Source organism: Kogia breviceps, chromosome 4 (genome assembly GCF_026419965.1).
Source record: "Kogia breviceps isolate mKogBre1 chromosome 4, mKogBre1 haplotype 1, whole genome shotgun sequence".
Classification (NCBI taxonomy): Eukaryota; Metazoa; Chordata; class Mammalia; order Artiodactyla; family Physeteridae; genus Kogia; species Kogia breviceps.
This window is the reverse complement of record NC_081313.1, coordinates 84279674-84305693: the sequence shown is the minus strand read 5'-3', so window position 1 is coordinate 84305693 and position 26020 is coordinate 84279674. Positions and strand designations below refer to the sequence as shown.

Below are 26020 nucleotides of genomic sequence, written 5' to 3'. Positions count from 1 at the left end.
AAAACTCATTTAATTTATTGTCTTATTAGAAAATCAAATCCACCTTGTAGGGAAAATTAATTGCTTAAAATAATTTACATATAATTATTTTCACTAAAATTAATGTAATTTTCTGTTCATTTAAAAATATATGACATCCTTATGAAATTAACTTCAAAAATTTTCCTTTCTTTTCATTTTTTTTCTTTCTTCAAGTTTTTTTGGTTTATTTCAAACTTAAAGATTTCAATATACAAAGCCTGTTGCATTAGGCCTTACCTAAACATGTATAGCTGCAAAACTCTGACCAAAATCACTGATCTAAGTCACTGCTGAAACTTGCCTAGAAGCCTCCAGGATATAAGATAGATAGATAGGTAGATAGATAGATAGATAATGGTAGATAGATAGACAGATCTCCATTACATATATATATTTGTATTAGGGTTCTCTAGAGAAATAGAACCAATAGAACGTATGATATACATTATTACAACATATATGTATCATAAGGAATGTAATATCTTAAATATTTAAAATATCCTATATATTCATTACAAGGAATTGCTCACAGGACAAGTCCCACCATCAGCCATCTGCAAACCAGAGACCCAGGAAAACACATAGTGTAATTCAAGCTCATGTGTAATTCAGTCTGAGTCCAAAGTACTGAGAACCAAGGGAGCCAATGGTGTAAATCTCAATCCAAAAGCCAAAGAAGATCCATGTTCCAGCTCATCCAATCAGGCAGAAAGAAACCAATTCTGCACCCGCTACTCACTGTTCTATTCAGGCCCTCAAAGGACTGAATGATCTCTACCTACGCTGAGGAGGGCAATCTGCTTCACTGATTCAAATGTTAATCTCATCCACCAACACCCTCATAGACACACCCAGAAATAAATAATGTCTAGTCCAATATCTGGGCACCCCGTGATTCAGTCAAGTTGACATGTAAAAACATCACAATATTATTCACTAAAGGGGAGATATCTATATCTATAGGGATATATAAGCTATATCTATATATGTAGAGGATATATAGATATCTACAGTGAATAACATAAGGCCAACAAGAATAAATTTGGATGAAAGTGAAGGTCTACATTCATGTTAAAGATAATTGCAACTAAATTAAGCAGAGCTTAGGGTATACCAGACAAAGTAAGCACTTATGTGAAAAAGACTTGTGAAGTTCAAGGAGTTTGGCAAGACAGCAATAAGAAGAGAAGAGAATGAATTAATTTTTTTTTTTTTTTTTTTGCAGTACTCGGGCCTCTCACTGCTGTGGTCTCTCCTGTTGCGGAGCACAGGCTCCGTACGCACAGGCTCAGCGGCCATGGCTCACGGGCCCAGCCGCTCCGCGGCATGTGGGATCCTCCCGGGCCGGGGCACGAACCCGTGTCCCCTGCATCTGCAGGTGGACTCTCAACCACTGCGCCACCAGGGAAGCCCGAATGAATTAATTTTAAATTAGTTTTAACTTGGATTATAAGTACATGAGTAGAATTAGTAGTATTTTATTGTTCACAACTGACATTCTTTAATTCTATATTAATCAAGGGAGTAGAACACCTGAGGGAATATAAAGGGCTGGTCACTCAAAATTGGGAACAAACCTTATATCAAATTAAAAACAAGTATAATTTTTTAATGTTTTAGAGGTGTGCAATTATTCTTTTAAATGCCAAGAATTTCACACTCACTGTGGAGTACTAAAACTGAATAACTTTGTAGACATTATGAACACTAATTGCAAACATTACACAAAGGAATGTATAGATAGCTTTCACACTATTTCTTTTTATTAATATTTTCATTAACAACCTATTTAATACTTATGAAATAACAACAGCATACATTACTGGTTTCATTCTTTGCTTTTTGTAATAAATGCAACAATCAAGACAAATATATTATTGCCTAGAAGCCTCCAGGATATAAGATAGATAGATAAATAGTGATTTAGGTAACTTCACCTAAGTCACCTAAGTATTTTTTATTCTACCATCCTTGATAGCTAGATAAATCTACACTCTAAATTGACTCTCCATACCATATCCTTAATGATAATGTTTCCTAATGACGAGCTTAAACTCTACAAATATTCTTCAGTGAATTTTTCAGATAAGATAAAGACAAATTTCTTAACTACTTCATTTGCTTTAACCTAGTTCTATTAGATTACTCTTTATGATGCCATTTAAAAGCACCTTTTTTAATTGATCAAAATTACATTTTTAAAATGAGTTGGAGATAGTCTTAAAAATGTTTATGAACTAGTACCATTAACTGAAACATACTTTCTATAAGTTGGGAAATGACATTTAATGATATGCCACTAAAATGATAGCTATTAAAGTTGTGGTACATTAAAACTGCATAAAATATGTTTCCATTGATGTTTATAAATTAATTCTACCATGTGTACCTGCAAAGTAATTAAACTTTTAAATTACATATGTGCGTTTATTAATGTCCTCTATTTGAAGGTTGGAAAAAACAAAGGCAGGTCCGTAATGAATGAAAAATGACTAAAAACAAAATTAAGAGTTACTGTTAAAGAAAATTTTGAATAATTGGATTGTTAAAACAATGGACTAGTCCACCCTGAAACATATTGAGCTTTCCATCCCTAAAAGTGCTCATACACAGAGTGGATGCCCTTTGCTAGGAAGCTCATGAATGATTTAGGAAGATGTAATAGATAAACTTGAATTTCCCTTTTATTATCTCAACATTAATATTTTCTGACTTTATTAAGCAAAAAAAGTGATTATGGCATAAGAAATGATGGATGCTGAAACATCAGCAGCTATGAAAAACAGCAAGGTTTTGAGTAATAGTGACTTTGCACCTTAATGAACAAGAAACAAGGGTCATGGGGGCTTTTCTAAGACTCTGTGTTCTGAAGCCCAGAAAGCTTAGCCACCGCCTCCCTTGTCCTTTCACGGCATGTTTCACATTGCATTGTATTTAACTGTTTATGTGTCAGTCTCTCTCACTAGACTATGACATTCTTCAAGTCAGGGCATATATTTACCTTATTTACTTTTGAATACCCAGTGTAGTCACCACTGTTTGAAATAGGTTTCCAATAGTAATTATTAATGCATAAACGGGTCAAGCCAGTACAAAATGTATACCTCACCCAACCTGTTCTGAAGCCCTAAGTCCTTAATTATTGGGAAGTACTCAGCCTGTAGGAAATGAATCAATTGTGCTTGCAAATCAAATTTTAGGTAAACAATAAAATAAAAGCTTAAAATTTCAAACAACAAATTTAGGGACTCTCAAGTTTCCCAGATTTCATTCATTTAAAATTTGTTCTTACTCTCATATGTTTATTCCTCTTTTATATAGTAAGTATATTATTCATGTTTCCTACTTTACTTTTTTGATAAACATTACTTTAGAACAGATTTAGATACATAGAAAAGTTACAAAGATAGTACAGATAGCTCCCATATACCCGATTCCTAGTTTCTGTTATTTTACATTAGTATGGTACATTTATGACATTTAGTGAACCATGATTTTTAAATATTATCAAATAAAACCCATACTTCACTCAAATCTCCTTAGTTTTCACCTAATATCTTTTCTGTTCCAGGATCCTATTCAGGGCACCACACCACAGTTAGTCCTCATGTCTCCTTAGATGGCTCTAAGCTGCTGACACTTTCTCAGACTTTTCCTTGTTTTTGATGACCCTGACAGTTTTGAAGAGTGACTGGTCGGTGATTATATCGAATGTCCCTCAATTTGGATTATTCTGATGTTTTTTTCTCACAATTCGACTGGGGTTGTAGGTTTTGGAGAGGATGAATACAGACGTAAAGTGCCATTGTATCACATCATTTCAAGGGTACATTCTATCATCATGAGTTAACACTGTTGATGTCAACCTTGATCACCTGGCTGAAGTAGTGTTTGTCAGGTTTCTCTACTGTGAAGTCATTCTTTTCTCCCTTTCCATACTATACTCTTTGGGAGACAATCACTATGGGCAGCCCATACTTAAGGAGAGGGGAGTTACCCTCCACCTCTTTAAAACTATTAGAGACTTTGAAATCTAGCTCCTCCCCCCATCATTTCAATTAGCAGTAGCCTCAGATTAGAAAAATATGATAAATAATGTAGTAGATCTTTCTTGAGTTTATAAAAGGACTCTCTGGGGAATCTCTTTAAACATCTCCTAAAGGACTACATATTAAAGGGAGTGCTCTCTGTACAGACTCTTGAATAAAACTGAACAGGACTGCTATAGGATAGAGACTACAATGACTGCTATGTAAGTTCAGCACTCACAAGAGTATTAGGTGAGATCGAATTCATATCTGTCTTCAAATTTCCTGTTCTTACTGTATTTATACAATAAATCAATCTGTCTGTATCCCATGAATGCTATTTCTAGTGTGAATGTTTGCATGTTTGTGGTGTGTCTATATCTATAACTGCTGTTCAGATGTGAAGTCTTTCTTTTTCTTCTCTGTATATTTTACTCCCTTTTCTGACTGGCTGACATATAGAAACAAAGTGTGTGTATTTTTGTGTACATCTGTAAACTTCTCGACTTAATTACTAGCAATTCAAAATACTGATCTACAAATCTGTTTAAGCAGTAATATATACGTATGCATATAGAGGGATATATATATATGTGTATATATATGTATATACATAATATTTAATATTTTCCACAAAATGGATTTTGGTTTTCTTTTACTAATAAAAATATTTTCATTTACTTTGAATCAGTATATTTAATAAAATATAAGGTTCACAATTTCTCATTCACTTTAAATGTTAACTCATTCACTTAAGAAATATTTATCTAGCCCTACCATATGCTGGACACCATGCTTGATGTTGGAGATAAAATAATGATGAAAAAAGCTTTGGGTTTTGCTCTCTCCAATACACATATATTAGGCCACTTGTAGTTCTACAGGTCTCTTTGCTCAGCTCGTTTTTTTTTCCTACTACATTTCATTTTGGATAGTTTCTACTACTAAGTCTTCAAGATCACTAATATTTTTTCTTCCACATCTAATACACCATTAAACCAAACCAGTGTTTTTCACTCATGTATTTTTTAACTTGTGTCTCTACATAAAATGTCCAATCTTTCCTGTGTCTTTTTGAACATATGGGATAGTTATAACTTCTTTAGTACTTGTATGCTATTTCTAACACCTGTGTTAGTTTTGGGTAGATTTGCATTATTTTTTTTCCTCTTCATAATCATATATTCCTGGGGTTTTTATCATGCTGCAAAATTTTTCATTATATGATACATGTTGTGAATTTTACCTCATTGGATTTTGGCTAAGATACACACACACATGCCCCCCCGACACACACACCCATCTACCTCTCTGCATATAGACAGATAGATAGATAGATAGATAGATAGATAGGGATATAATTTCTACAAATATTCTTAGGCTTTGTTCTAAGACACAGTTAAATTACTGGGAAATTTGTTAAGTTGGACCAGAGTAGTGGTTAGTCTAAGGCTAATTACTGTTAAGAGGCAAGACTTTTCTGAGTATTCTTCAATGCCCTATGAATTATGATATTCACAGTCGGACTTAAAAACAGGCACTATTCTTGGCCCCATGTAAGCTCTGAATATTATTCCCTCTATTCTTTTCAGGTGGTCCCTTTCCTGACCTAGCACAGTTTTATCACATGCATTTGTTGATGCATCCACTGACTACTCAACCACTGCAAATTCCATAGCTGTCTTTCCCTATTCTTTCTCCTCTTGGGTACTCTGCTCTGAGGACCTTAGCTGTCTTGTTCTTCCTAGAATGTTTGCTCTGTTTCCTCAAATAAAGGAGCCTGCTGAACTCCATGTGAGTGTGCCCTCCTGGCACTGTAGCCTGAAAATTCTTTTAAGGAAGCCAACTGGACAATCTCAAGTTTACTTCATCAGTTTCCCATCTCTCAAATATCACTGTACATTACTATCTGATGTCCAAAGCCTTGAGAAACATATTTTCATGTATTTGATCCAATTGTTTATGTGTGTCAGGAAGGATCTGAAAGCATCATTAACCAGTTTAACAGTTGTAAAACAATGTACCAAACTCAACTATTTATCTATCGCTGCATAACATATTACCCCCAAAACTTACAGGCTTAAAACAGCACATCTTTATTATTTCATAGTTTCAATCTATAGATTTAATGTAATTTCTACCAAAATACCATGATACGTTTACACATAACTAGAACAAATAATTCAAAAATTTATATGAAACCACAAAAGATCCCAAATTGCCAAAGCAATCTTAAAAAAACAAAAGCTGGAAGTTTCACACTCCCTGACTTCAGACTATACTACGAAGCCACAGTAATCACAATAGCATGGTATTAGCACAAAAACAGACACTGATCAATGGAACAGAATAGGGAGCCCAGAAATAAACTCACATATGCATGGTCAATTAATCTACAACAAAGGAGGCAAGAATATACGATGGAGAAAAGACAGTGTCTTCAACAAGTGGCACTGGGAAAACTGGACAGCTACATGTAAACAAATGAGATTAGAGCATTTCCTCATACTATATCAAAAAATAAACTCAAAATGGGTTAAAGACTGAAATGTAAAACCTGAAACCATAGAAATCCTAGAAGAGAACATGGAGCACTTTTTGACATAAATTGTAGCGATATTTTTTAGGATCTGTCTCCCAAGGCAAAAGAAACAAAAGTAAATATAAACAATAGGATCTAATTAAACTTAAAAGCTTTTGCACAGCAAAGAAAACCACTAACAAAACAAAAAGACAACTTGCTGAATGGGAAAAAATATCTGCAAAAGATGTAACTGATAAGGGGTTAATATCCAAAATATAAACAGCTCATACAACTCAATTTCAAAAAAACAAACAACCCGTTTAAAAAATGAGCAGAAGGCCTGAATAGACATTTTTCCAAAGAAGACATACAGATGGGCAACAGGCACATGAAAAGATGTTCAACATCACTAATCATCAGAGAAATGCAAATCAAAACCACAATGAGGTCTCAACTCACACCTGTCAAAATGGTGATCATAAAAATGTTTACAAATAACAAATGTTGATGAAGATGTGGAGAAAAGGGAAGCCCAGTACACTGCTGTGGGAATGTAAATTGGTGCAGCCACTGTGGAAAACAGTATGCAGGTTCCTTAAAAACTAAAAATAGAACTACCATATAATCCAACAATTCTACTCCTGAGTATATATTCAAAAGAAATGAAAATACTTATTTGAAAACATATATGCACTCCAATGTTTATATCACATTATTTATAATAGCCAAGATATGGAAGCAACCTAAGTGTCTATCCACAGATGAATAGATAAAGAAGATATGTTACATATCTATACAATGGAATATTACTCAGCCATTTAAAAAAAGAAATTCTGCCATTTGCAACAATATGGATGGACCTAGAGGCTATTATGCTTAGTGAAATAAGTCAGACAGGGAAAGACAAATACTGTTATCACTTATATGTGGAATCTAAAAAATAAAACAAATGAATGTATATAAGAAAATAGAAACAGACTCGCAGATACAGAGAACAAAAGAGTGGTTACCAATGGGGAGAGGGAAGGACAGAGGGGCAAGATGGAGTGTGGGATTAAGAGATACAAATAACTATGTATATAATAAATAATCAACTAGTATACATTGTACAGCATGGGGAAATATAGCCATTATTTTGTAATAACTTTAAATGGAGTATAATCTGTAAAAATATTGAATCATTATGTTGTACATCTGAAACTAATAGAATACTGTAAATCAACTATACTTCAATTTAAAAGAAAAAAAGAGTCACAGGGAACATTTTGGACTAGAGAAAATATAATGATTTGAGTTATTATGCAAAGATACACATATCTAAAATTCATTGAGCTGTACATTTAAGATTAGTGCACTTTTATGTTTACTTATTATATCTCAATAAAAATTTAAATTACATCAATTAAATTAATAATAAATTAAAATAAAGCTCCCGGGTGAATATTATAGTTGTTCACAAAATTGAGAACCACTACTTTAAATATATGGCTCTCAAGCACAGCTACGTATTGGAATTGCCATGGGAAAGTTTTAAAAGCATTTGGGCTTCATACAAATTAATTAAATCAGAATCTCTGGGTATAGAGCCCAGGCATAGGTATTTTATAAACATTCCCATATGATTCTAAGTGAAACCAGGTTGAAATGGTTGAAAACCATTTCACTAGGTATATTATACCCCCCAGTGCCCAAAATTATTTTTGGTTTGTACAGAATAGTACTCATAGGATAAAACTATTTGTTGGAAAAAAATGGATAAATTAATAAGTCAATAATTAATTGACTTTGGTTACTTTGATTATGCAATCAATAAACAATCTTTTTTTGTATAGTCATTGTTTTGGCAGAAAGCAATATAACCTCTACTTAAATTTCAGAGGTCAGGGTAAGTGTCACAGGCTTGGGAAGATTTAATACTGAATTTGGATTCATTCTAAATAAATTCAGAACAAAACTGAACAGGAGAATCTACATGAAACAAATTGAGGAAAGTATACTACTAGATTTGAATACTGACATATATTAACATATGACTTCAGTTGAATATAAAACTTCTTTATCAAAGTTATCAGTTTTCTACACATTTGTGTCACATTCTCCCCAATAAGCAAACATAAAAATAGCAGGTACCATTTGTTGAACACCTACATGCCAGACACAGGCATAAGTGTTTTCTAGACATTATCTCATTTAATCTTCACATATACTCCAAAAACCTATAATGTAAAATTATTATCAAGGTTTTTAGAAATGAGAGAATGGAAGCTTCATGGTGTTTATGATACTTAATCCAAGTAACCACATATAAGGTGTCCAAGATGGGATCATCCAGATCAATCTAACTCTGAAGCCCTGCTTAACTTGGTTAAGCAAGAGCCCTTGTTTCTACTTAAAATCAAGTCTCTGCACTCCTGTGATGTTATCATTATGATGCATTTATGTCTTTTAAAAAAGCATCTTTATAGGTGCCTTTATATTCTTCAAGTTTATCCAAGAAATAAATGAACTTGGTGTGACAGGAGTAGCAATTTTACCAACAGCTAATTTGGAAAATCTCTTTACATGTTAAAATATATAATTGCCATTCCTTACGGTTCACTCCTGTTAACACATCAACACCACTTCCTCTTATAACTTCATGTTCTTTATTTTGCAAAATACCTTTTCAATTAAAAATAGTGGCTAGTTGCCAGATTCAAACAGCAGTAATTGCTTGTCTTGCAAATCGAATACACATAACAAGAATGATTTGAAGAGAAACATAGCCTCCTTTAATCTTTATTTTATAAGAATAACTTAGCCCCCACCGAAGTGAAATTCAGTGGCTATCATAGTAAAAAATAAATGCCTTTGAAATTCACCAAATTATATGTTGCATTATTTAATAATCAAATAAAATACATAAATTTTTCTTCATTCCATGTCTGTTTTTCCTATTTAATTTAAAAGTTCTAGATGAACACAGAAGTATTATGGTATGTTATATAATTTTTAAATTATGTACTTTTGTAACAGAGAAAAACAAACCTGACTCCATATTGTACCTGTTTTTACTTTAACCTTTGTATTCGATTGCTTTTGTTACAAGTTAATCACTAAAGGAATGTTGCCTACAGGTTATAGTGTATATAATGGCCCATCTCCAGGAACCCTGCCTCCCATGCCTGAGCATTAAGCTCAAACACCTTTATTTAAGCTCACGGGAAACATCCTGACCAGGCCCATCTATGAATGCCTACAGGAAGAAAGAAATTAACACATCCCCTCCAGAGTCTGGCTGGACCCAGGAAATATTTGCAACAACTTATCACCTTTTTTACTTTATTTCCTCACCTACCTCTCTTTGCTCTATGGAAGAAAATAGCATTCAAACCCAGGCAAGACAGTTCCTTGGGACACAAGCCCATCATCTACTGGATTTGCTGGCTTTCTGAATAAAGTTGCTATTCCCTACCCCAACATCTTGTCTCTCGATTTATTGGCCTGTCATGCCGTGAGCAACATGAGTTTGAACTCATTAACACTTTCAGTACCATTTCCCAGATGAAATCAGTGAGTATATACAATCATAGCCAAACTTATGCAATAGAATATTTGCAATTTGGTAGGGAAGCATAGGAATCAGGGAAAACAGCTAGGTTTTGTTAAGATTGTTAACAAACAGAAGATATTCGGGACTTCCCTGGTGGTCCAGTGGGTAAGACTCCACGCTCCCAATGCAGGGGGACTGGGTTTGATCCCTGGTTGGGGAACTAGATCCCACACGCATGCCGCAACTAAGAGTCTATATGCCACAACTAAGAAGAAGTCCACACGCTGCAACTAAGAAGAAGTCTGCACACTGCAACTACACACCACAACTAAGACTGGGAGCAACCTAAATAAATAAATATTTTTAAAAAATATTTTTGAGATTGATGATTGAAGGTCTACTCCCCATATTAGGCTTATCTTTGCATCTCAGCACAAAGCTGAGAACATTAGCGTGCCCTGTAATTATGATATTAGTTAATTATAATTAATTAATTAATGGACAAATGTATGGAGTTACCAGGGGTCAAATCCTACACAAGTTGAGAACATCATCAAGGTATTGTTTGCTGTTTCTTTGTTTTAATTTTGTTCTTCTTTTTTTTAGTTTTTCAATTCCTAAATGATATTAAATTTCTTGGGAAATGGAACACATAAGAAATCTTTAAAAAGACTTACTTAAGCGCAATTGATAATTTGTTAATAGCTACTATACATTTGTATACAACACTTCCTCCTGGTGTGTAGGTTCATCACAAAAACCAAATTACATAAGAGAAGCTGTCCATTAATCACAGAACAATAATAAGAAATTTTGCTATTGCTTGAAAGATAGTTCCATCAGGCTAGGGTTTTATCCTTTGTATCTTCAGAGACATATATACCTAGAATATAATCAGTATTGGTCATTGGAAGCCTTAAGACGTCTTTCCCCAGCAGTGCTGGAAAAACATAACATTCTTGGTACTAACTGCTTCTTTTTCAATATCTCTAAGTAGGCAATAGGATTTTTTCTCATCACAATATTCTTTTAACATTGCCATATTATAATTATCTAGACATCAGTTTTTACAGTATTAGTTACAATTTCAGTTACGATTTTGGAAACAAGAGGCATACTCACAAATCCTTTCCCAGGATGAAGTACTACAATCTGTTAGTCAGTTATTAATTCAAGAAATATTTTGTAGTGGACATTTGTGATTTCTTCCACTGTAGCAATTCCTGCTTTTTTAATAGTCCCGTTTCCATGCTAGGAGCCATATGGTTCCAGAAAACCTTACTACAGTGGTAAAGCATACGAGCTAGGCTAAGCCAATCAGGTAGCCTACCACCTAAGCATATGACCATGTAACCCTCGCCTGACTAACTAGTGAGAATCTCTTTTGCTATAGAGTGTGTATTATATGGATAAAAGACCTGGAACTCCTGTAGCCATTTTGCTTTCACATAGGAAACTAGTCAGAGGATGGAACCAATACATGAAGGAAAGCAGAGTGAAAAGACAGAGAAATTTGTAGAAAAGTAAAATGAGACTCTGATATTATAAACCTCTGCATCAAACAGCACCTAAACCTGAACCACTTCTGGGATTACAACTGCGTCACAGCTGTACAACTGTGCAGCCCCTCAGGGTCCCACTCTCAAAAGGGGCCCCCCAGATTTGGTTTAATGCTCTTGTGTTGCCTTCTTGAAAGTCTTAATAATTTTATCTCAGGACCTGTGTTTCTAAATTAAGTCCTATGGAACAATGGAGTGAAACTACGAGCAAAGAAGATATACGTGGCAACATCTAGCACATGTGGGGCAGTCCCGGATTCTTGGGACTCTGTGAGTAAAACCCATTCAGGACCTGGATACAGATTGGCAGAAGTAGCAGCCAGGGTAGCAGTGGCTCTGGCCCAGCAGAGAGGAAGTGCTCCTGGTGGGGGCAGTGCATGGGGCCTGGCTTGCCTGTCTCTGCACCCATCCCATTGGCATGTGCACAAATGTTAACTCTGGGAACTGCCAGAACTGTCGACAGTAAACTACAAGTAAATAAAACAATATTCGTGGACATTGCAATAAAACATATTATGGAATTATTAAAATCCGTCAAAGAGTTTAGAAGCTCTGGTTTTGAAAAACTGCTGCAACCCGCAACATTGCAAAGCAAATATCCACAGGCTTAGGGAAATAGAAATTAAATTTAAAGATAACCATGTCACAATACCTTTAAGTGTCAGGAGATAAGCTTTCACATGGTGGTTAAGAGACCAAGGCTTTTTTCCATCTTGTGCTCCACCATTTCTCCAAGTCCTCTTCTGAATGGTCTGCAAATACATAAGAGCATAGGGAAGAAAAGAATATGGACGATTCCATGAGAGATTTTAGAGGCCATATCTGGCAGTGCTGCTCCTAACTTCTCGAATTTTGCTGATTAGAACTCAGTCATATGGCCCCAACAAAGGCAAGATAATGGGAAATGTAGAACAAGAGTGTTACAAGTTAGAAGGGAATTCAGATATTGGTGAGCACCACCACTTTTGACCCATGATGCTTATGCAAAGTTAAAGTTCTCCCCTTTGGGGGAGAGTATGGATTGTGCAGCCTTACCATCCCCACATTCAGATCTGGTGACTGTCTCCTATTCCCATGTCTTTATACCCTATTCTTATTCATCCCACTGTAATCTGACTTCTATCTCTACTATTTTAATGAATACCTTTTATCAAAGTCACAAACGACGTTTTCTGTGTTTTTTTTTAAAAACATCTCTTCTCCCACCCCCTGCCCCTAATTCTCTGGACTCCGGGCTCCTCCCAGCCACTGGCCGGTGTCCATACAGACAAAAGCCTCCTCCTCTCATTGCGATACTCTCGATGCTCTTGGGGCCTCCCTGCCTCTCATCTGTTAGGAAGCCCCCTCAGCCCAAGACCACCGTCCTCTAAACGCCCTCCTGCAAATGCCCGGATGCTCCTGCCCCGGGCGCCTCAGCTCCCTGCCAGCATTTCCCCATGCAAATGCCCGGATGCTCCTGCCCCGGGCGCCTCAGCTCCCTGCCAGCATTTCCCCACGCCGACGTCTTTGACTCGGTTTTGGCCCCTCGGTTTTGCCCCAAGACCTCCCCGCCAAAGTGCCCCCCCTCCCCACGCAGCCTTCGCCTGTCTCCCCTAAACCCCGGCGTCCGGCGCCCAGTCCACTCACCTGGAGACGCGTCGCGCAGCTGCCGCTGGGGCAAGCGGATTGCCGGGCGAGAACGAGCGCCGCCTGCTGGCCAAAGCAGCCGGGGTCGCGCTGGGGTCACGCGGCCCCGCACCAGGGTCACGCGGCCCCGCACTTGAGAGGCTGTGCAGCTGTGCTGTCACAAATGACCTCCTAATTACAGTCCTCAAGGTGCAACTTTCAGCGTTTAATTGAAATAACAGTACATGTTATCTGACTCTCCCAGTTAGATTCAGTTTCACCTTCATCTATGGTTATTTTCATCTTGTACTCATCACCGTTATGGAACTTAACACATTGTATTTTAAATATTTTGTATATATATGTCTTATGTTGACTCCTAAAACTCAAGGACAATTTCTTTTCAATTGTGTAATTTTGATCCCTATTGCATTGTCTGGAACATATCAGCGCCTCAGTAAATACTGGTTCACAAATAGGTGAACCATTAGCCATGTTTTCTGTAAAGTATATACAGGACATCCAGTTAAGGATGTCTAATAGGTTGTTGGTTACATATAAAAGGAATTAATCTAGGAGATATGTCTTCCCTAGTTGATAGTCAGCCACAAATATCCGGAAGTTGAAATTCACGTATGTGTGTTTGGGGTTTACTTAGCTCCTAGGATTTGTGAGTTAATAATTTTCATCATATTAGGAATATTTTTGGTGATAATTTCTACAAATAAATTTTCTATTTTCACTATCTTTTAGAACTCCAGTTATATATATAAAACGGGTCACTTGAAGAGTTGTCCCACAAGTGTATATATTTTTGTTTTTAGGTCTTTTTTCCCCCCCAGGTTTTTTGAGGGTTTTTTGGGGAGAGTTTTTATAGCTTCAAATTTACTAATATTATCTTCTGCCATACCTAATATCATATTCATTCCTTTCAGTGATTTTCTTTCTCAGACATTGTAGTTTTTATTTCTATAAGTTCCATTTGCATCTTGTTTATATTTTCCATTTATCTACCCAACACGATCAGTCTCTCTTCCACCTCTTACAATACATGGAATAGAGTTAACATAAGCATTTTAATGTCCCTGTTTTTTAATTCTGACATCTGTATCACTTTTGGGTTTGTTCCGATTTAATGGATTTTATCCTTTTTATAGGTCATATTCTTCTGCTTCTTAGGATGCCTTACAATTTTTCTTTTTATTATATGCCATACATTGTAGATTTTACCATGTTGAGTAGTGTATATTTTTGTATTACTATAATTATTCTTGAGCTTTGATCTGGGACACAGTTAACTTATTTGTAAGCTGTTAGATCCTTTCAGTCTTCCTCTTGACTTGTTAAGTGGGACCAAAGCAGCATTTACTCTTGGGATAATAATTCCCCACTACTGAGATAAGGCCCTTCTGAGAACTGTACTCAGTGTCACACATATTATGAGGCTGTCAGGTCTAGCTGGGGAACAGATACTCTTCCCAGCCCTACGTGAGCTCTAGCTACTGTTTCTTCTAATCCTTTAGGGTGAGTCTTTTTTCCTACCTCAAATAAATCCCTCAAAAAATCTGCCAGTCACTACTCTGCTGAAGACTGGAGGAGCTCTGCAAATCTCCTCTGCAAAACTCCTCAGTTCTTTATGTACCTGTCCTTTCTTCTCACCTCTATTTCCTCAACTCAGTGAGTCTGCTGAATTCTTCCTGGTTACCCACTTCACTGAACTATGACCTGGAAAATCCTTGAAGCACTCACCTGGGCCAATCAGTGCTCATTTCATTTACTTCCTCTCTCTCATGGTTCACTGACTTTGATTGCTTGATGTCCAATGTTTAGAAAAACCACTGTTTCATAGGTTTATCCATATTTTTAGTTATTTAGACAGGAGGATAATTTCCATTTCTCTTACTCCATTTTAGTTAGAGTCAGGAGCCCAAAACTTATGAGTTTAGATAATTTCACCTAGAAATTGAAGGAAGAAAAGAAAGATAAAGATGATGTCCTGAATTCTTCCATATGGAAACAAAAAATAATGAAAAGCCTGTGAAAGGGACAAAGCAGTAGTTGTCATGGAAGGAAGAAGAAAAATCTTAAAAAGACAAAGGTAAATACCGAATGTTTATGGTGGAATCAAGAAGGCAGGTGTAATCAATGATGCCAATCACCTTGGATAAGTTACACTGGATAAGAGAATAAAGTGTCTTTAGGACATCTTTGGAGTCCCCAGTTACAGTATGTTTAGAAATGAAGTGGAGGTTAGGGTTTGCTTATAAATGGGATGTGAGCACCCGTGATAGCTAATATAGAACATTCTTTCAAAAACTTTTGTTGTGAACTACAGATAAAGTAAAATGAAATGGGAAAAATAGTTTTTGTTTTCCATATTGCTACAGTGGGGGAAATTAGCAGTAGTTTATATGTTAGAGGAAAAGAGACAAACAGTAAGATACTGCTGAAGATAAAAAAAAGAAGAGACCATTAATGGAGCACATTTCCCAAAGAGAGACCAGGCAATCCTGTTCATGCACAGAATCAGAATGGAGAGGAGTTAGTAGAGATACACATATCTTTGTCGTCTCAAGAGGAAGGGAAAATAAATATGTGTAAATGTTCGGTTTCCAGCTTTTCTGTGAAGTAGAAAGTAGTTTGCTGAGTCTACTTAGATAGATTCAAGTACATGAGGAAAGTGACAAAAATGTGAGTGTACATCCAGGGAATGGCTGAAAAAGCTGGGTGTGGCTCTAAACAATAAACGCCAGAGAACAATGAAGGTCCTGCTCAGCTGAAGACTTGTAACTATAAATTTTTTTTTTTTTTTTTTTTGGCGGTACACGGGCCTCTCACTGCTGTGGCCTCTCCTGTTGCGGAGCACAGGCTCCGGACGCGCAGGCTCAGCGGCCATGGCTCACGGGCCCAGCCGCTCCACGGCATGTGGGATCCTCCCGGACCGGGGCACAAACCCGTGTCCCCTGCATCGGCAGAAGGACCCTCAACCACTGCGCCACCAGGGAAGCCCATGTAACTATAAATTTAAACTCAGTCATAGTGTTAGATTTTCTTCCCCTTCATTATGCCACTTATAAGGCATAGAACCAGAGAAGGATGATTTGAATGAAATCAAAGTTGAAATTTTGCAAGTGGCTGTGATGAAAAAGGAAACAGTAAGATTATGCTGACAGCCCAAGGAGTTGAGAGTGTAAAAGGAAAAACAGGGCACACAGTAGGGCTTAGAAGCTTCAGGCAGAAAAGGCAAGGGACTGGAAATTGTAATGGGTGTGGAAGAGCAAATGTAGTGAAAGCAAGGTGGTGAGAAACCCAAAGAAACTGGAAGCTGTGTAAGAGTGGAGCAATGGATTTTCACCACCTGAAAGAGCTGTCGTGATGACAACCCACTAACCTCAGGTGTGGGTTGCTGTTGAAGTGGAATAGAGATGATGCTTTCACCCTGAAAATCAAATGGATATGGGGCTGGATTTATCATGTAAAGAGCCCTTGAGTTTCCCAGTATAACTTGAGAGACCTGAATTAATGAGGAATACCTTGAGTTAGTTGCCAAATTCTCAAAAGAATATATGGAGAGTGTTGGCCAGAGTGGGTGGGATATGACAAAACAATGTCCTGAGCACATAAGGAGGAGGTCTTTTGGTCAAGAGTGGAAGATGCATTCCTATCCTCACTCTCAGTACGAAGTGTGTCGTGGACGAGAGAATAAGCAGATTTCTCTAAAGAGGAAAGTAATAGAAAGAGCACCCTTGAGATCTTTCCACCTGATTTCACATATTTCATGTGTATTCCTAATTGTTTCAATTTCAAAAAGTATTCTCTGACTTTGTCTCTGAATTCCAGGGAGCACCTTATTTAATTAAACCATGCAGAGAACCCTAATAGGCTATCTACAGAAACAGGAGGAAAAACATTTAGTCATATTAGTCAATGAAGGCTGTGGGAAAGGCAGTCAGGAAAATCAGTTGCATAATAAACATAAATCTCCCTATGGGTAGATCCCCAAAGCAGTGTTAGACTGGCTGGGAAGCCAGGTCGTTGTCAGGCCAGCATACAGCTCCAAAGAGGGTTTACTCCAAAGAATCCTCATTCAGAGGATATTTCTTGGTCTTGATTCATAAATAGTTTAAAAAATATATGTTTTTTTAAATTGCAATGAAATATCATCATTCCAACACTTCTTAATGCTCCTGGGAGGCACATCCTAAACACTAGGAATAATCTGCTCAGATACCCAAGAGTACAGGCTGAGCCCTCTGGACCAGTGCTGTCCTTACCAGCTTTCAAGCAGAGCAGCAGCAGAGGGCTCTGCCCGCACCCAGTCCCAGCACTTGAGGTTTTAATCTGAGCTTGGTTGCTGCCTTGAGATTCTTAATAATTTTATCTTTGAATGTGTAATTTGCAAGAACTCATCCGAGACTTAGAACCTCTGCCTCTGCTGGACCTATTCTTGGCCTCTCCCTCTTCTCCCCCTCCCAGAGGCAGCCTCTACCCTCCAGCACCAGCCAGGGCCTGATCACCAGTGCCCAGAAGGTAAAGGTCAGTCCTGATGAGACTTAGTAGCGATTATTCCTCTACAGACGGGCAATGAGAGCCTCAACACATCCTGCAGGAGACAAGTAGGGGCAAGCCTCGCACCCACCCTGATCTAGGCAGCTGATGCCTCTCAAGGCAGAGGTCACAATGTCCCTTGCGGTTGTCAGTCCTGCTTGGTTTGAGCCTGCTTGACTTCTTTGCTGTGCATGAGATTCAGCATGTTGGTCTGGCGTCTGGCAGGAGGTAAGGACCCACAGAGACAAGGCCCCCAGGGACCTGTGAATGTCTGTACTAGCCCTCCAGATATCCCCACACTCAAAGCGCAGGCCATTAAATAGTAAATTTTTTAAATATATAGTTTAGGTTGTGAAAGGGGGAAGAATCACAGAAGAAAGGAATTTTATTTTAAGTACCTTTACTAGCACTTGTTTCCTGCTGTTTGAAGAAAGGGGTCCTATATTTTCATTTTGCACTGAGCCTGGAAAATTAGGTGGCTGATCTTGCTCCCAGCTCTCAACAACAGGAAATGACTGGAAGAGGTAAACCCACCCACATGCATTTGGCAGATTCTGCAGAAGGTTCATAAGAACATTCTGGTTTTCTTCCATAGACTAATGCCCCTTCCCTTCCCATGGATATAGTTCTGTGTCTGTGCCTGTCTATGGCATCATAAGTGCTGGTGACTGGAAATGACATGAGGTGAAATACTTAAGAACAATGAATTTTCCTAAGTATGCTAACTTCATAGTTTTCATAGTTTATTTCACAGTTTGTTTTAAAATCTTATAGAATTAGTCCCAGGAAAATAATTCTCATAGGCACATAAAATCCATCTTCCCTTAATCTGAGTTTCAAGCCACCAATATAGCCCAATAAACACCACTGTAAATGAGGAGTTCACTATGTCCTTGAAACCTACTATCGATAAGCTAATGTAAAATAAATGTTTATTTCAGATTCTGATGCATTTCCTTTAGCGATAAATTCCATCTACGGTAGGAATTATCATTGTTCCTATTTTACATATGAGGAAACTGCCTGAAAAGGGTTATGTAATGTCACCAGCCATGCAGTGGGATGTAATTGGGAATGGCATCATGGCTGATATATGGCAAAATAACATATACAGATTGGCGTGTTCGACATGTCCTACGTTACAGAAAATCCTTGATTTGGGAATAATGCTGGAATTTTAAATTCCCATGATTTTTAGTTCAGAAATGTGATTTCAAAAATAGAAAAATATTGGGGGCTTCCCTGGTGGCGCAGTGGTTGAGAATCCGCCTGCCGATGCAGGAGACACGGGTTCGTGCCCTGGTCCGGGAAGATCCCACATGCCGCGGAGCAACTAAGCCCGTGAGCCATGGCCGCTGGGCCTGCGCGTCCGGAGCCTGTGCTCCGCAACGGGAGAGGCCACAACAGTGAGAGGCCCGCATACCGCAAAAAAAAAAAAAAAAAAAAAGACATAACAGGATATTGTGACATAAATTGTATTATGAAAGGATTTTTGCTTACAGTAGACTTAAATAATTGCATTTTAGATAGCCTTTCCTCTCATACAGTATTCTGTGTTATATTGATGAAATTTATCAAATGCAAAATATATTTTAAATAATGAATGTCTTTAAAAATATTATATTTGAAATTCATTTATTAAATTAAACTAAAATAAATCTTTTTTCAAAACTGAAAAAACAAAGCTGGTCTTTTTATTCACAGATTATCAAAAATTATATTAATTTTTTAATGAATTTAATTTTTCATTGTTTTGGATTTGGGGAATTGTGTGATTGTTTTTTTGATGTTTTCATCAAGAATCCTCAATATTTTATACAGATTATAGACACAACTGTACTGTGTTATCAATAAGTATGAAACAGAAGAAAAACATAAACTTCTCTAGATATGAAGAAAAATAATTCATATATCTTTGAAAGTGTATTTTGTTTCTAGAATTACTATTGGTTCACACTAAAATGTAGGTTCCCAAGTCAAGAAATGAGAAAAACTTAACAGGTAATTGCTGATGCAGAGAGCCCATTCAGATCAGAGAAATACTGTTTAAAGGACTAAAGATAAAATATGTTTTTATTGTAGCTTTTAGCTTGCTTCAAGATCTATTGCTTTAAGGTTGAAAAAACACTCCAAAGGGGGCAATAATGATTCCAGATACAGACATTATACTCTACTGAAAATGTCCTTTCCTATCCTCCTGTAAAGTGGTTTTCTATTACTGATGTATACCAGAGCAAATGTGTACCTTTCCCTATAAATAATGAAAGCAGGCATAAACACAAGAAATATAAGGGGACTGCTGTAAACAGATACTTCTGTTTCATTACCATTGTTTTATTAACAAATTACTGCCATTAAAGAGATTATGAGTTGCAAAAAGCAATCCAAAATGAAATAGTCCAGGCCTAACTCTCATTGTGTAATGAATTGAAGAGATTTGCCTGCAGTTGGTTTAGTTCCTTATTGTTTCTGTGACTGCACTCGTCTATTTTGTATTTTGAATTGTGAGCCTGCTCTCCCTAGCTGGGCTATGTGAATCACCTTTTCTAAGGGAGAAGGATGTTTCCAATTAAGTCAAGATATACACCTCTCATCTCCTAATGTGAAGAGTAGTGTCTTATATATAATATATCTCACATTAGAACAATATACTCAAATGTCCCATATTTCTTACTGTAGTTATTCTACAAGCCAATAGTTTCTGATAAAATTATAAGCTTTTTAAGCCATCATGACACCAAAACTTAATGTTAGCATATTTTTTATCTTAAACCAGTACTTCACTTTTGAATACTGAAACTTTAACCTTGTAAATTTCTGGGGAGATCCTTAAAGTGTCCGGTTTTGAACTTTTTTAAGTGAAGGAAATCAAATATGGAAAATGGCTCTTGTGTTTCAGAGCCTATAGTTATTTGGTATTATTCAGGTATATACAATCTTTTCTTTAAGAAGGTGAAAAGAGATGTTACTCATATCTGTTTCATTTTTGGAGCTTGAAAAAACACAATTGTGGCAACATTCTGCCAATTCCAACATTGATTTTGAAATGTGCCTGCTCGTTGGAAACCAGAAGTCTGATTATCACAGTTGCTAAAGAAAACTACTGCTGCAAGATAATGACACATCACTGTCCTCAAGCATGGAGACTCAGAAAATAAGGCGAATTAAATCAAATTGGTTTCCTATGTAATGAGTGCTAGATACAAAATTGAATAAATTTTCATTTTATGAAACTCACTTGAGGTTAAAACATCCTCTGTCCCTCAAAATTTCCCACATTTGCACACTATTGTCTTTAAACTTTCTTTATATCATATATTTAATAGACTACAATAGACTACATGAACAAGTTTCTACCAGTCAGCCACATTTTACATGTGAACTGCAAAAGAAAGAAGAAAAAAAAAAAGAGACAAAAGAATAGGGACGGGACTTGCACCAGTGGGAGGGAGCTGTGAAGGAGGAAAGGTGTCCACACACTAAAAGCCCCTTCACTGGTGGAGACAGGATATGGGTGAGGGGAAGCTTCAGGGCCATGGAGGAGAGTGCAGCAACAGGGGTGCAGAGGGCAAAGCAGAGAGATTCCCACACAAAGGATCAGTGCCGACCAGCACTCACCAGCCCGAGAGGCTTGTCTGCTCACCCGCTGGGGCGGGCGGGGGCTGGGAGCTGAGGCTCGGGCTTCGGAGTTTGGATCCCAGGGAGAGGACTGGGGTTGGCGGCGTGAACACAGCCTGAAGGGGTTAGTGCATCACAGCTAGCCAGGAGGGAGTCCTGGAAAAGTCTGGACCTGCCTAAGAGGCAAGAGACCATTGTTTCAGGGTGCACGAGGAGAGGGGATTCAGAGCACCGCCTAAACAAGCTTCAGAGATGGGCGCAAGCCATGGCTATCAGCGTAGACACCAGAGATGGGCATGAGATGCTAAGGCTGCTGTGGCCGCCACCAAGAAGCCTGTGTGCAAGCACAGGTCACTATCCACACTAACCCTCCTGGGAACCTGTGCAGCCCGCCACTGCCAGGGTCCCGTGATCCAGGGACAACTTCCCCGGGAGAACACATGGCCCGCCTTGGGCTGTTACAACGTCACACTGGCCTCTACCACCGCAGGCTCGCCCCACATCCAGTACCCCTCCCTCCCCCCTGGACTGAGTGAGCCAGAGCTCCCTAACCAGCTGCTACTTTAACCGTGTCCTGCATGAGCAAAGAACAAACGCCCTCAGGCGACCTACACACAGAGGCAGGGCCACATCCAAAGCCGAACCCCAGGAGCTGTGCAAACAAAGAAGAGAAAGGGAAATCTCTCCCAGCAGCCTCAGGAGCAGTGGATTAAATCTCCACAATCAACTTGATGTACCCTGCATCTGTGGAATACCTGAATAGCCAACAAATCATCCCAAAATTGAGGCGCTGGATTTGGGGAGCAACTGTAGATTGGGGTTTGCTTCCTGCATCTAATTTGTTTCTGGTTTTATGTTTATCTTAGTTTGGTATTTACAGTTTATTATCATTGGTAGATTTGCTTATTGATTTGGTTGCTGTCTTCCTTTATATATATATATATATAATATATATATATATTATATATATATATAAAATTTTTTTCCCTTTTTCTGAGTGTGTATGCTACTCTGTGTGATTTTTGTCTGTATACCTTTGCTTTTACCATTTGTCCTAGGGTTCTGTCTGTCCTTTTTTTTTTGTATAATTTTTAGCACTTGTAATCATTGGTGGATTTGTTTATTCATTTGGTTGCTCTCTTCTTTCTTTTCTTTTTTATTACTAATTTATTTTTAAATTTTTAATAATGTTTTTAAATTTTTTATTTTAATAACTTTATGTTTTTTCTATCTTTCTTTTTTATTCTCCCTTTTCCTTTTTTTTTTTTTTTTTTTTTTTTTTTTTTTTGCTGTACGTGGGCCTGTCACTGTTGTGGCCTCTCCCATTGCAGTGCACAGGCTCTGGACGTGCAGGCTCAGTGGCCATGGCTCACGGGCCTAGCCACTCCACAGCATGTGGGATCTTCCTGGCCTGGGGCACGAACCCATATCCCCTGCATCGGCAAGCAGACTCTCAACCACTGCACCACCAGGCAGGCCCTGTTCTCCCTTTTCTTCTGAGCCGTGTGGCTGACAGGGTCTTGGTGCACCGGCCAGGTGTCAGGCCTGAGCCTCTTAGGTGGGAGAACAGAGTTCAAAACATTGGTCCACCAGAGACCTACCAGCCCCACGTAAGATCAAATGGGGAAAGTTCTCCCAGAGATCTCCATCTCAAAGCTAAGACCCAGCCCCACTCAACAACCAGCAAGCTACAGTGCTGGAAACCCCATGCCAAACAACTACCAAGACAGGAACACAACCCCACCCATTAGCAGAGAGGCTGCCTAAAATCATAATAAGTTCACAGACACCTCAAAACACACCACTGGATGCGGTCCTGCCCACCAGAAAGACAGGACCCAGCCTCATCCACCAGAACACAGGCACCAGTCCCATCCACCAAGAAGCCTACACAACCCACTGAACCAACCTTACCCACTGGGGGCTTACACCAAAAACAACAGGAACTATGAACCGGCATCCTGTGAAAAAGAGACCCCAAGCACACTAAGTTAAGCAAAATGAGAAAAAAGAGAAATATACAGCAGATGAAGGAGGACAGTAAAAACACACCAGACCAAACAAATGAGGAGGAAATAGGCAGGCTACCTGAAAAAGAATTCACAGTAATGGTAGTAAATATATCCAAAATCTTGGAAACAGAATGGAGAAAATACAATAAATGTTTAACAAGGATCTAGAAGAACTAAAGAGCAAACAAGCAATGATGACCAACACAATAAATGAAATTTAAAATTCTCTAGAGGGAATCAATAGCAGAATAACTGAGGCAGAAGAACGGATAAGTGAACTGGAAGATAAAATAGTGGAAATAACTACTGCAGAGCAGAATAAAGAACAAAGAGTGAAAAGAATTGAGGACACTCTCAGAGACCTCTGGGAAAACATTACATGCACCAAAATTCAAATTATAGGGGTCCCAGAGGGAGAAGAGAAAAAGAAAGGGACTGAGGAAATATTTGAAGAGATTATAGTAGAAAACTTCCCTAAAATGGGAAAGGAGATAGTCAATCAAGTTCAGGAAGCACAGAGAGTCCCATACAGTAAAAATCCAATGAGAAACACACCAAAACACATATTAATCAAACTATCAAAAATTAAATACAAAGAAAAAGTATTAAAAGCAGCAAAAGAAAAGCAACAAATAACATACAAGGGAATCCCCATAAAGTTAACAGCTGATTTCTCAGAAGAAGCTCTCCAAGCCATAAGGCTGTGGCAGGACATATTTAAAGTGATGGAAGGGAAAGACTTACAACCAAGATTACTCTACCCAGCAAGGATCTCATTCAGATAAGATGGAGAAATTAAAACCTTTACAGACAAGAAAAAGCTAAGAGATTTCAGCACCACCAAACCAGCTTTACAACAAATGCTAAAGGAACTTCCCTAGAAAGGAAACACAAGAGAAGGAAAAGACCTACAATAACAAACCCCAAACAATTAAGAAAATGGTAATAGAATCATACATATTGATAATTACCTTAAATGTAAATGGATTAAATGCTCCAACCAAAAGACAAAGACTGGCTGAATGGATACAAAAACAAGACCTGTATATATACTGTCTACAAGAGACCCATTTCAGACTGAGGAACACATACAGACTGAAAGTGAGGGGATGGAAAGAGATATTCCATGCAAATGGAAATCAAAAGAAAGCTGGAGTAGCAATTCTCGTATCAGACAAAATAGACTTTAAAATAAAGACCATTACAAGAGACAAAGAAGGACACTACATAATGATCTAGGGGTCAATCCAAGAAGAAGATATAACAATTGTAAATATTTACGTACCCAACACAGGAGCACCTCAATACATAAGGCAAATGCTAACAGCCATAAAAGGGGAAATCGACAGTAACAATAATAACAGTAGGGGACTTTAACATGCCACTTTCACCAATGGACAGATATTCCAAAATGAAAATAAATAAGGAAACACAAGCTTTAAATGACACATTAAATAAGATGAACTTCATTGATATTTATAGGACATTCCATCCAAAAACAACACAATACACATTCTTCTCAAGTGCTCGTGGAACATTCTCCAGGATAGACCATATCTGGGGTCACAAATCAGCCTTGGTAAATTTAAGAAAATTGAAATTGTATCAAGTATCTTTTCCAACCACAATGCTATGAGACTAGACATCAACTGCAGAAGAAAATCTGTAAAAAATACAACACATGGAGGCTAAACAATACACTACTAAATAACCAAGAGATCACTGAAGAAATCAAAGAGAAAATCAAAAAATACCTAGAAAAAGAATGACAATGAAAACACGACAAAGGAAAATCTATGGGATGCAGCAAAAGCAGTTCTAAGAGGGAACTTTATAGCAAAATAATCCTACCTCAAGAAACAAGAAAAATCTCAAATAAACAACCTAACCTTACACCTAAAGTAATTAGAGAAACAACAAAAAAACACCAAAGTTAGCAGATGGAAATAAATCATAAACATCAGATCCGAAATAAATGAAAAAGCAATGAAGGAAACAACAGCAAAGATCAATAAAACTAAAAGCTGGTTCTTTGAGAAGATAAACAAAATTGATAAACCATTAGCCAGACTCATCAAGAAAAAAAGCGAGAAGACTCAAATCAATAAAATTAGAAATGAAAAAGGAGAAGTAACAACTGACACTGCAGAAATACAAGGGAACAGGAGAGATTACTACAAGCACCTATATGCCAATAAAATGGACAACCTGGAAGAAATGGACAAATTCTTGGAAAAGCACAACCTTCCGAGACTGAACCAGGAAGAAATAGAGAATATAAACAGACCAATCACAAGCACTGAAATTGAGACTGTGATTAAAAATCTTCTAACAAACAAAAGCCCAGGACCAGACGGCTTCCCAGGTGAATTCTATCAAACATTTAGAGAAGATCTAACACCTATCCTTCTCAAACTCTTCCAGAAGATAGCAGAGGGAGGAACACTCCCAAATTCATTCTATGAGGCCACCATCACCCTGATACCAAAACCAGACACAGATGTCACAAAGAAAGAAAACTACAGGCCAATATCACTGATGAACATAGATGTAAAAATCCTCAACAAAATACT

At 37.6% G+C, this 26020-nt stretch overlaps 1 long non-coding RNA gene across 1 annotated transcript in view; it reads right to left on the bottom strand.

Moving 5' to 3' along the window:
* Positions 1 to 26020, bottom strand: part of LOC136794035 (uncharacterized) — a 596196-nt gene that overhangs the window by 125133 nt on the left and 445043 nt on the right. The window contains exon 4 of the long non-coding RNA XR_010840204.1: positions 12317 to 12416. This is a non-coding gene — a long non-coding RNA (uncharacterized lncRNA). The remainder of the gene's footprint in view (positions 1 to 12316; positions 12417 to 26020) is intronic.